The following is a 12,480-nucleotide window of genomic DNA, read 5'->3' as shown; positions in this document are numbered from 1 at the left end:
TCTCTCTCTCTCTCTCTCTCTCTCTCTCTCTCTCTCCTACCACCTCATCTATCTTCCCTCCTCTCCCCTCTACCCCTCCTCTCTCCCTTCCAATCTCCCCCTCCTCCTCCTCTCTCCCCCCTCCTCTCTACCCCTCCCCCTCCTCCTCACCTCCTCCTCCTCTCTACCCCTCCTCCTCCCCCTCCTCCTCCTCCTCTCTAATCCACTTCACCTTCTTCATGTTGTTTTCATATCCTTCTGAGACCCAGCATTTCATCCGTAGGAGCCACTGTATTAAGTCCTGTTGTCCCTTCGAGCGGACATCCTGGGCTTTTCAAAGATCTCATATGTGTGGGGGTCAATATTTATTTATTATATTATTATTATTTATTTATATTTCTTAATGATAATTTCAGTGAGTTTGATATTCAAATATTTTCTAGTAAGTGAATATCTCAGGAATAGTTCAGTGAGTTGTCAGGACTGTGTAAGAAATGTCCTCTGTAGTGGACGCCTGGACGCCGCAGCTATGTCCTCTGTAGTGGACGCCTGGACGCCGCAGCTATGTCCTCTGTAGTGGACACCACAACTATGTCCTCTGTAGTGGACACCTGGACGCCACAACTATGTCCTCTGTAGTGGACACCTGGACGCCACAACTATGTCCTCTGTAGTGGACGCCTGGATGCCACAACTATGTCCTCTGTAGTGGACGCCTGGACGCCACAACTATGTCCTCTGTAGTGGACACCTGGACGCCACAACTATGTCCTCTATAGTGGACACCTGGACGCCACAACTATGTCCTCTGTAGTGGACACCACAACTATGTCCTCTGTAGTGGACACCTGGACGCCACAACTATGTCCTCTGTAGTGGACACCACAACTATGTCCTCTGTAGTGGACGCCTGGACGCCACAACTATGTCCTCTGTAGTGGACACCTGGACGCCACAACTATGTCCTCTGTAGTGGACACCTGGACACCACAACTATGTCCTCTGTAGTGGACACCTGGACGCCACAACTATGTCCTCTGTAGTGGACACCTGGACGCCGCAGCTATGTCCTCTGTAGTGGACACCACAACTATGTCCTCTGTAGTGGACGCCTGGACACCACAACTATGTTTTCCACCTCCTGTACCCATTGACTGTAATGTTAATGTTTTTCACCTACTGTACCCATTGACTAGGTGTCTGTAATGAGAACCTCAGGGTGCATGGTACCACCACATGATGAAGGCCAGCATCCCGGAGTGGCCTCTTCACTGTTGAGACTGGACAGAGGAACTCTGCCTGGAAGGACAGCATCCCGGAGTGGCCTCTTCACTGTTGAGACTGGACAGAGGAACTCTGCCTGGAAGCATCCCGGAGTCGCCTCCTCACTGTTGAGACTGGACAGAGGAACTCTGCCCAGAAGGACAGCATCCTGGAGTCTCCTCTCCACTGTTGAGACTGGACAGAGGAACTCTGCCTGGAAGGACAGCATCCCGGAGTCGCCTCTCCACTGTCGACGTTGAGACTGGTGTTTTGTGGGAACTATTTAATGAAGCTGCCAGTTGAGGACTTGTGAGGTGTCTGTTTCTCAAACTAGACACTCTAATGTACTTGTCCTCTTGCTCAGTTGTGCACCGGGGCCTCCCACTCCTCTTTCTATTCTGGTTAGATCCAGTTTGCGCTGTTCTGTGAAGGGAGTAGTACACAGCGTTGTACGAGATCTTCAGTTTCTTGGCAATTTCTCGCATGAAATAGCCTTCATTTCTCAGAACAAGAATAGACTGACAAGTTTCAGAAGAAAGTTATTTGTTTCTGGCTATTTTGAGCCTGTAATCGAACCCACAAATGCTGATGCTCCAGATACTCAACTAGTCTTAAGAAGGCCAGTTTTATTGCTTCTTTAATCAGTACAACAGTGTTTCAGCTGTGCTAACATCAATTGCAGAAGGGTTTTCTAATGATCAATTAGCCTTTTTAAAATGATAAACTTGGATTAGCTAACACAACGTGCCATTGGAACACAGGAGTGATGGTTGCTGATAATGGGCCTCTGAACGCCTATGTAGATATTCCATTAAAAATCAGCCGTTTCCAGCTACAATAGTCATTTACAACATTAACAATGTCTACGCTGTATTTCTGATCAATTTTATGTTTATTTTAAAAATGGACCATTTTTTATTCTTCTGTTTCCTTCAAAAACAAGGACATTTCTAAGTGACCCCAAGACTTTTTGAACGGTAGTTTATATTATCAATGAAATACAATGACATTATTTTCCCCTTTTTTACATGATAAAAAAATGTTTTAAGAGGAGGAGAGTATTTCAGGCCAGAGACATTAGACTTTGTTAAATATCTCAGTATTAGGTTGTTAGTGAAACTTAATGGCAGGTATAGTCAGGTATATATATATATATGATTGTCATATCCTCTTCCTGTCTGACATCATCCCGTCTCCTTCTAGAACATCAGACACAGTTCTGTTCTAGTTCTAGAACGTCTAGAGGTTCTCTTTACCCTCCTCTTCACCTCAGACGGGTCCACAGGTAACAGGAAATGAAAGCGTTTGGAAGGGGGGTCACCAGCAGATTGTTGACGTTAACAGCTAGGTAGGTACATGTAAAGTGTCGTCAGTAGCGAAGTCAACACCAAGGCCAGTAGACGTGTGGCTGCTTGTGATCCGAGGGCCTGTGAGCTGGATCTGTCCCCCGTTTCAGAGTCCTCTCCCTGGGGGTGATGACTGCGGTCGCTCCCTGGATCCGCTGAGAGAGAGAGAGAAGAGACAAAGAGAAGACTACAGTCAGAACAATATAGGTGTCTTTTTCTGACTGTAAAATTCAATACTGTAACACGGTGTTGGCTTGGTTTAGGGCGACTAAGACAGACTCTGAGACAATAGACAGAAAGGCTGTAGTAGATAAACTGTGGCTGAGCACCTTCAAAAACATTGGGCATATTTTATCACTGCTGTAACATACTGTCACCATCAGCCCTGATACTGTAACCCACTGTCACCATCAGCCCTGATACTGTAACTCACTGTCACCATCAGCCCTAATACTGTAACCCACTGTCACCATCAGCCCTAATACTGTAACCCACTGTCACCATCAGCCCTGATACTGTAACCCACTGTCAACATCAGCCCCGATACTGTAACCCACTGTCAACATCAGCCCTAATACTGTAACCCACAGTCACCATCAGCCCTAATACTGTAACCCACTGTCACCATCAGCCCCTAATACTGTAACCCACTGTCACCATCAGCCCTAATACTGTAACCCACTGTCACCATCAGCCCTGATACTGTAACCCACTGTCAACATCAGCCCTGATACTGTAACCCACTGTCAACATCAGCCCTAATACTGTAACCCACAGTCACCATCAGCCCTAATACTGTAACCCACTGTCACCATCAGCCCTAATACTGTAACCCACTGTCACCATCACCCCTAATACTGTAACCCACTGTTACCATCAGCCCTAATACTGTAACCCACTGTCACCATCAGCCCTAATACTGTAACATACTGTCACCAGCAGCCCTAATACTGTAACCCACTGTCACCATCAGCCCTAATACTGTAACCCACTCACCATCAGCCCTAATACTGTAACCCACTGTCACCAGCAGCCCTAATACTGTAACCCACTCACCATCAGCCCTAATACTGTAACCCACTGACACCATCACCCCTAATACTGTAACCCACTGGACCATCAGCCCTAATACCGTAAACCACTGTCACCATCAGCCCTAATACTGTAACATACTGTACCATCAGCCCTAATACTGTAACCCACTGTTCACCATCAGCCCTAATACTGTAACCCACTGTCAACATCAGCCCTGATACTGTAACCCACTGTCAACATCAGCCCTAATACTGTAACCCACAGTCACCATCAGCCCTAATACTGTAACCCACTGTCACCATCAGCCCTAATACTGTAACCCACAGTCACCATCAGCCCTAATACTGTAACCCACTGTCACCATCAGCCCTAATACTGTAAGCCACTGTCACTATCAGCCCTAATACTGTAACCCACTGTCACCATCAGCCCTAATACTGTAACCCACTGTCACCATCAGCCCTAATACCGATGGTATACACAACTTTGGAAGTATGCTTGGGGTCATTGTCCATTTGGAAGACCCATCTGTGACCAAGCTTTAACTTCCTGACTGATGTCTTGAGATGTTGGTTCAATATATTTCCAAATAATTTTCCCTTCCTCATGATGCCATCAATTTTGTGAAGTGCACCAGTCCCTCCTGCAGCAAAGCACCCCCACAACATGATGCTGCCACCCCCGTGCTTCACGGTTGGGATGGTGTTCTTCGGCTTGCAAGCCTCCCCCCTTTTTCCTCCAAACATAACGATGGTCATTATGGCCAAACAGTTCTATTTTTGTTTCATCAGACCAGAGGACATTTCTCCAAAAAGTACGATCTTTGTCCCCATGTGCAGTTGCAAACCGTAGTCTGGCTTTTTTATGGCGGTTTTGGAGCAGTGGCTTCTTCCTTGCTGAGCGACCTTTCAGGTTATGTCGATATAAGAGTCGTTTTACTGTGGATATAGATACTTTTGTACCTGTTTCCTCCAGCATCTTCACAAGGTCCTTTGCTGTTGTTCTGGGATTGATTTGCACTTTTCGCACCACAGTACGTTCATCTCTAGGAGACAGAACGTGTCTCCTTCCTGAGCGGTATGACAGCTGCGTGGTCCCATGGTGTTTATACTTGCGTACTATTGTTTGTACAGATGAACGTGGTCCCTTCAGGCGTTTGGAAATTGCTCCCAAGGATGAACCAGACTCGTGGAGGTCTACAATTTGTTTTCTGAAGTCTTGGCTGATATCTTTTGATTTGTCAAGCAAAGAGGCACTGAGTTTAAAGGTCGGCCTTGAAATACATCCACAGGTACACCTCCAATTGACTCAAATTATGTCAATTAGCCTATCAGAAGCTTCTAAAGCCATGACACCATTTTCTGGTATTTTCAAAGCTGTTTAAAGACACAGTCAATTTAGTGTATGTAAACTTCTGACCCACTGGAATTGTGATACAGTGAATTATAAGTGAAATAATCCGTCTGTAAACAATTGTTGGAAAAATGATTTGTGTCATGCACAAAGTAGATGTCCTAACCGACTTGCCAAAACTATAGTTTGATAACAAGAAATTTGTGGAGTGGTTGAAAAACGAGTTTTAACGACTCCAACCCGAAGTGGATGTAAACTTCTGACTACAACTTTATATATTTCTTATTTTGTGGATTACGTGTGTATTGTTATCTATTGCTAGAAACACAAGCATATTGCTAGGTATTACTGTTGGAGCTAGAAACACAAGCATATTGCTAGGTATTACTGTTGGAGCTGGAAACACAAGCATATTGCTAGGTATTACTGTTGGAGCTAGAAACACAAGCATATTGCTGGGTATTACTGTACTGTTGGAGCTAGAAACACAAGCATATTGCTAGGTATTACTGTTGGAGCTGGAAACACAAGCATATTGCTGGGTATTACTGTACTGTTGGAGTTGGAAACACAAGCATATTGCTGGGTATTACTGTACTGTTGGAGCTAGAAACACAAGCATATTGCTGGGTATTACTGTTGGAGCTGGAAACACAAGCATATTGCTAGGTATTACTGTACTGTTGGAGCTAGAAACACAAGCATATTGCTAGGTATTACTGTTGGAGCTAGAAACACAAGCATATTGCTAGGTATTACTGTTGGAGCTAGAAACACAAGCATATTGCTAGGTATTACTGTTGGAGCTGGAAACACAAGCATATTGCTGGGTATTACTGTTGGAGCTAGAAACACAAGCATATTGCTAGGTATTACTGTTGGAGCTAGAAACACAAGCATATTGCTAGGTATTACTGTTGGAGCTGGAAACACAAGCATATTGCTAGGTATTACTGTTGGAGCTAGAAACACAAGCATATTGCTGGGTATTACTGTTGGAGCTAGAAACACAAGCATATTGCTGGGTATTACTGTACTGTTGGAGCTAGAAACACAAGCATATTGCTAGGTATTACTGTTGGAGCCAGAAACACAAGCATATTGCTGGGTATTACTGTTGGAGCTGGAAACACAAGCATATTGCTAGGTATTACTGTTGGAGCTAGAAACACAAGCATATTGCTAGGTATTACTGTTGGAGCTAGAAACACAAGCATATTGCTAGGTATTACTGTACTGTTGGAGCTAGAAACACAAGCATATTGCTAGGTATTACTGTTGGAGCTAGAAACACAAGCATATTGCTAGGTATTACTGTACTGTTGGAGCTAGAAACACAAGCATATTGCTAGGTATTACTGTTGGAGCCAGAAACACAAGCATATTGCTGGGTATTACTGTTGGAGCTGGAAACACAAGCATATTGCTAGGTATTACTGTTGGAGCTAGAAACACAAGCATATTGCTAGGTATTACTGTTGGAGCTAGAAACACAAGCATATTGCTAGGTATTACTGTTGGAGTTGGAAACACAAGCATATTGCTGGGTATTACTGTTGGAGCTAGAAACACAAGCATATTGTTAGGTATTACTGTTGGAGCTAGAAACACAAGCATATTGCTGGGTATTACTGTTGGAGCTAGAAACACAAGCATATTGCTAGGTATTACTGTTGGAGCCAGAAACACAAGCATATTGCTAGGTATTACTGTTGGAGCTGGAAACACAAGCATATTGCTGGGTATTACTGTACTGTTGGAGCTGGAAACACAAGCATATTGCTGGGTATTACTGTTGGAGCTAGAAACACAAGCATATTGCTAGGTATTACTGTTGGAGCTGGAAACACAAGCATATTGCTGGGTATTACTGTACTTTTGGAGCTGGAAACACAAGTATATTGCTGGGTATTACTGTTGGAGCTAGAAACACAAGCATATTGCTAGGTATTACTGTACTGTTGGAGCTGGAAACACAAGCATATTGCTGGGTATTACTGTACTGTTGGAGCTGGAAACACAAGTATATTGCTGGGTATTACTGTTGGAGCTAGAAACACAAGCATATTGCTAGGTATTACTGTTGGAGCTAGAAACACAAGCATATTGCTAGGTATTACTGGGTCTTACTGTCCCTCTATACCAGTGACAGTCCTCTCTCTCCCTCTCCCTCAGTCCTCTCTCCCTCTCTCTCAGTCCTCTCTCTCAGTCCTCTCTCTCTCTCTCTCTCCCTCCTACCGACTGTAGTAATCTGTAGTAATCTGTAAACACGGCTAATGTCTCCAGCAGCCTTTACGTCCATAATAAAGGCATGACTTGGTACGGAGGAACAGCTGGTGAAAAAAGCCAAACATCATTCTCTGTTCAACCAAAAATTCTCTCTCTGCTCCACTGTTGTTGCCATGGCTGCTGAGTGCCGGAAATTATTTGCGTAATTTCCAGGTAACCTGGTCTTTAAACGCAGACTATTTATAGGGTAATGGTTTTAGGACACGTAACAACAACAACAACAAGCCGATTTCAGAGGTCAAAATGAGTGAAACAGTCTGAAAACAGAGCCACTAGATGAGAGATCTAAAGATGACGCTGTTAATCGATAGTAGTTAGATCAGGAGGACCTGAGTGGAAACATGATCAATAACCCCCAGCATGAACCAGGACGTCAACAACTAGAGGGAAGGGAAACACTGTGAAATGCATCCCAAATGGCACCCTATGCCCTATATAGTGCACTAGTTTAGACCAGAGCCCTATATGGTACACTACTTTAGACCAGAGCCCTATGTAGTGCACTACTTTAAACCAGAGCCCTATATAGTGCACTACTTTAGACCAGAGCCTATGTAGTGCACTACTTTAAACCAGAGCCCTATATAGTGCACTACTTTAGACCAGAGCCCTATGTAGTGCACTACTTTAAACCAGAGCCCTATATAGTGCACTACTTTAGACCAGAGCCCTATGTGGTGCACTACTTTAAACCAGAGCCCTATATAGTGCACTACTTTAGACCAGAGCCCTATGTAGTGCACTACTTTAGACCAGAGCCCTATGTAGTGCACTACTTTAGACCAGAGCCCTATATAGTGCACTACTTTAGACCAGAGCCCTATGAAGTGCACTACTTTTAGACCAGAGCCCTATATAGGGAACAGGGAGCAATTTGTGACGTAGAGTGCGTCAATAGACATTCAAGGAAACCGGGTCCTGGTAGAAAACTACACTGAAGAAATAAACAAGCTAACATTAAACATCTCATTCTCTTCCCCTGTCTGTCTGTGACTGAAGTCTGTATCGCTGAAACTACAGAAAGGCCCTTTCCAGATTATCAACGCAGGAACATTGCCTTTAAATGTCTTCCCTGTGGCTCTGGATAAGAGCGTCTGCTAAATGACTAAAATGTAAAAATGTAAAATGTAATGTGAATTGGGGTTGAGGGCTGAACTTCCACGATACGGACTGAATAGAGCCCAAGGTCTCTGTTACACCTGCGTTAGTGGGCTACAATTACAGGTCCAAATCCTACGAGGAAGAAAACAATAAACAAGAAGACAATCAACAAGTAGCTAGCTGTTCCTCAAGGCTCTCCTTTAGCTAGCTAGCTGTTCTTCCAGACTCTCCTTTAGCTAGCTAGCTGTTCTTCCAGACTCTCCTTTAGCTAGCTAGCTGTTCTTCCCCTACTCTCTTTTAGCTAGCTAGCTGTTCCTCAAGGCTCTCCTTTAGCTAGCTAGCTGTTCCTCAAGGCTCTCTTTTAGCTAACTAGCTGTTCCTCAAGGCTCTCCTTTAGCTAGCTAGCTGTTCTTCCAGACTCTCCTTTAGCTAGCTAGCTGTTCTTCCCTACTCTCTTTTAGCTAGCTAGCTGTTCCTCAAGGCTCTCCTTTAGCTAGCTAGCTGTTCTTCCAGGCTCTCCTTTAGCTAGCTAGCTGTTCTTCCAGACTCTCCTTTAGCTAGCTAGCTGTTCTTCCCTACTCTCTTTTAGCTAGCTAGCTGTTCCTCAAGGCTCTCCTTTAGCTAGCTAGCTGTTCCTCAAGGCTCTCCTTTAGCTAGCTGGCTAGCTGTTCCTCAAGGCTCTCTTTTAGCTAGCTAGCTAGCTGTTCCTCAAGGCTCTCCTTTAGCTAGCTAGCTGTTCCTCAAGGCTCTCCTTTAGCTAGCTAGCTGTTCCTCAAGGCTCTCCTTTAGCTAGCTAGCTGTTCTTCCAGGCTCTCCTTTAGCTAGCTAGCTAGCTGTTCCTCAAGGCTCTCCTTTAGCTAGCTGGCTAGCTGTTCTTCCCTACTCTCTTTTAGCTAGCTAGCTGTTCCTCAAGGCTCTCCTTTAGCTAGCTAGCTGTTCCTCAAGGCTCTCCTTTAGCTAGCTAGCTGTTCCTCAAGGCTCTCCTTTAGCTAGCTAGCTGTTCTTCCAGACTCTCCTTTAGCTAGCTGGCTAGCTGTTCTTCCCTACTCTCTTTTAGCTAGCTAGCTAGCTGTTCCTCAAGGCTCTCCTTTAGCTAGCTGGCTAGCTGTTCTTCCCTACTCTCTTTTAGCTAGCTAGCTGTTCCTCAAGGCTCTCTTTTAGCTAACTAGCTGTTCCTCAAGGCTCTCCTTTAGCTAGCTAGCTGTTCTTCCAGACTCTCCTTTAGCTAGCTAGCTGTTCTTCCCTACTCTCTTTTAGCTAGCTAGCTGTTCCTCAAGGCTCTCCTTTAGCTAGCTAGCTGTTCCTCAAGGCTCTCCTTTAGCTGGCTAGCTGTTCCTCAAGGCTCTCTTTTAGCTAGCTAGCTAGCTGTTCCTCAAGGCTCTCCTTTAGCTAGCTAGCTGTTCTTCCAGACTCTCCTTTAGCTAGCTAGCTAGCTGTTCCTCAAGGCTCTCCTTTAGCTAGCTAGCTGTTCCTCAAGGCTCTCCTTTAGCTAGCTAGCTGTTCCTCAAGGCTCTCCTTTAGCTAGCTAGCTGTTCTTCCAGACTCTCCTTTAGCTAGCTGGCTAGCTGTTCTTCCCTACTCTCTTTTAGCTAGCTAGCTAGCTGTTCCTCAAGGCTCTCCTTTAGCTAGCTGGCTAGCTGTTCTTCCCTACTCTCTTTTAGCTAGCTAGCTGTTCCTCAAGGCTCTCTTTTAGCTAACTAGCTGTTCCTCAAGGCTCTCTTTTAGCTAGCTAGCTGTTCCTCAAGGCTCTCCTTTAGCTAGCTAGCTGTTCTTCCAGGCTCTCCTTTAGCTAGCTGGCTAGCTGTTCTTCCAGGGCTCTCCTCTAGCTAGCTGGCTAGCTAGCTGTTCTTCCAGGCTCTCCTTTAGCTAGCTGGCTAGCTAGCTGCTCTCCTTTAGCTAGCTAGCTGTTCTTCCAGGCTCTCCTTTAGCTAGCTGTTCTTCCAGGCTCTCCTTTCGTCTACTGTATCTATACTACCTTATAATAATAGTCTGTATCTATACTACCTTATAATAATAGTCTGTATCTATACTACCTTATTATAATAGTCTGCTGTATCTATACTACCTTATTATAATAGTCTGCTGTATCTATACTACCTTATTATAATAGTCTGTATCTATACTACCTTATTATAATAGTCTGTATCAATACTACCTTATTATAATAGTCTGCTGTATCTATACTACCTTATTATAATAGTCTGTATCTATACTAAGGTAGTAAATCTACATGACTAGCAGTCTGCTGACCATATCTTTACTAGTTACAGTAGATAAATCCAACTACATGACTAGCAGAATGCTAACCATATATTTACTAGTAACAGTAGATAAATCCAACTACATGACTAGCAGAATGCTAACCATATCTTTACTAGTTACAGTAGATAAATCCAACTACATGACTAGCAGAATGCTAACCATATCTTTACTAGTTACAGTAGGTAAATCCAACTACATGACTAGCAGAATGCTAACCAGTCTGCTAACAGTAGATAAATCCATGACTAGCAGAATGCTAACCAGTCTGCTAACAGTAGATAAATCCATGACTAGCAGAATGCTAACCAGTCTGCTAACAGTAGATACATCCATGACTAGCAGAATGCTAACCAGTCTGCTAACAGTAGATAAATCCATAACTAGCAGAATGCTAACCAGTCTGCTAACAGTAGATAAATCCATGACTAGCAGAATGCTAACCAGTCTGCTAACAGTAGATAAATCCATAACTAGCAGAATGCTAACCAGTCTGCTAACAGTAGATAAATCCATGACTAGCAGAATGCTAACCAGTCTGCTAACAGTAGATAAATCCATGACTAGCAGAATGCTAACCAGTCTGCTAACAGTAGATAAATCCATGACTAGCAGAATGCTAACCAGTCTGCTAACAGTAGATAAATCCATGACTAGCAGAATGCTAACCAGTCTGCTAACAGTAGATAAATCCATGACTAGCAGAATGCTAACCAGTCTGCTAACAGTAGATAAATCCATGACTAGCAGAATGCTAACCAGTCTGCTAACAGTAGATAAATCCATAACTAGCAGAATGCTAACCAGTCTGCTAACAGTAGATAAATCCATGACTAGCAGAATGCTAACCAGTCTGCTAACAGTAGATAAATCCATGACTAGCAGAATGCTAACCAGTCTGCTAACAGTAGATAAATCCATGACTAGCAGAATGCTAACCAGTCTGCTAACAGTAGATAAATCCATGACTAGCAGAATGCTAACCAGTCTGCTAACAGTAGATAAATCCATAACTAGCAGAATGCTAACCAGTCTGCTAACAGTAGATAAATCCATGACTAGCAGAATGCTAACCAGTCTGCTAACAGTAGATAAATCCATGACTAGCAGAATGCTAACCAGTCTGCTAACAGTAGATAAATCCATAACTAGCAGAATGCTAACCAGTCTGCTAACAGTAGATAAATCCATGACTAGCAGAATGCTAACCAGTCTGCTAACAGTAGATAAATCCATGACTAGCAGAATGCTAACCAGTCTGCTAACAGTAGATAAATCCATGACTAGCAGAATGCTAACCAGTCTGCTAACAGTAGATAAATCCATAACTAGCAGAATGCTAACCAGTCTGCTAACAGTAGATAAATCCATGACTAGCAGAATGCTTGTAAGGTTTTAAAAAGTGATATCGTTGTCTTTTTCATGCCCTTCATTTAAACCTCGACTTATTCATTTTCACAATAATATCTGGTTTTGCAGACAATCTGAGAGATATATAAATATTCTCCGAGACAAAAGCATCTCTGAGAGCGCTGATAAACGCATCAGTCTGTCGGGGCGACGGAACGCTTCCCAATACAGAAAATCTACATGATTAATCGTGTTTTTTACAGAAACACAAAAACGTCGAAGACACGGAATCTGGGTCTCGACGGACGCGGCTCTTTATTGACAGGCGCTAACGTGGATATAAAACGACGCGAGCGGAGAGGAATTAAACGTCTACAGAGGCCGCGGCGTCTCGTCTCCCTGCTGTGTTTTGTTCAGAGTCTGTTTACGTTTGGAGTAATTTTAGCACACGCTCTGATCCAACACAGTTTAAAGTCAACACATTCATCACAGCTTGGAGGGACGA

General features: G+C 43.8%; 1 pseudogene; it reads right to left on the bottom strand.

Annotated features, from left to right (window-relative positions):
• Window positions 1-2,115: 2,115 nt before the first annotated feature.
• The window catches only part of LOC123728080 (glypican-5-like), a 274,957-nt pseudogene continuing 264,592 nt past the window's right edge, over window positions 2,116-12,480 (bottom strand).

Source organism: Salmo salar, chromosome ssa17, assembly GCF_905237065.1.
Source record: "Salmo salar chromosome ssa17, Ssal_v3.1, whole genome shotgun sequence".
Classification (NCBI taxonomy): Eukaryota; Metazoa; Chordata; class Actinopteri; order Salmoniformes; family Salmonidae; genus Salmo; species Salmo salar.
This window is presented reverse-complemented; position numbering and strand designations above follow the sequence as displayed.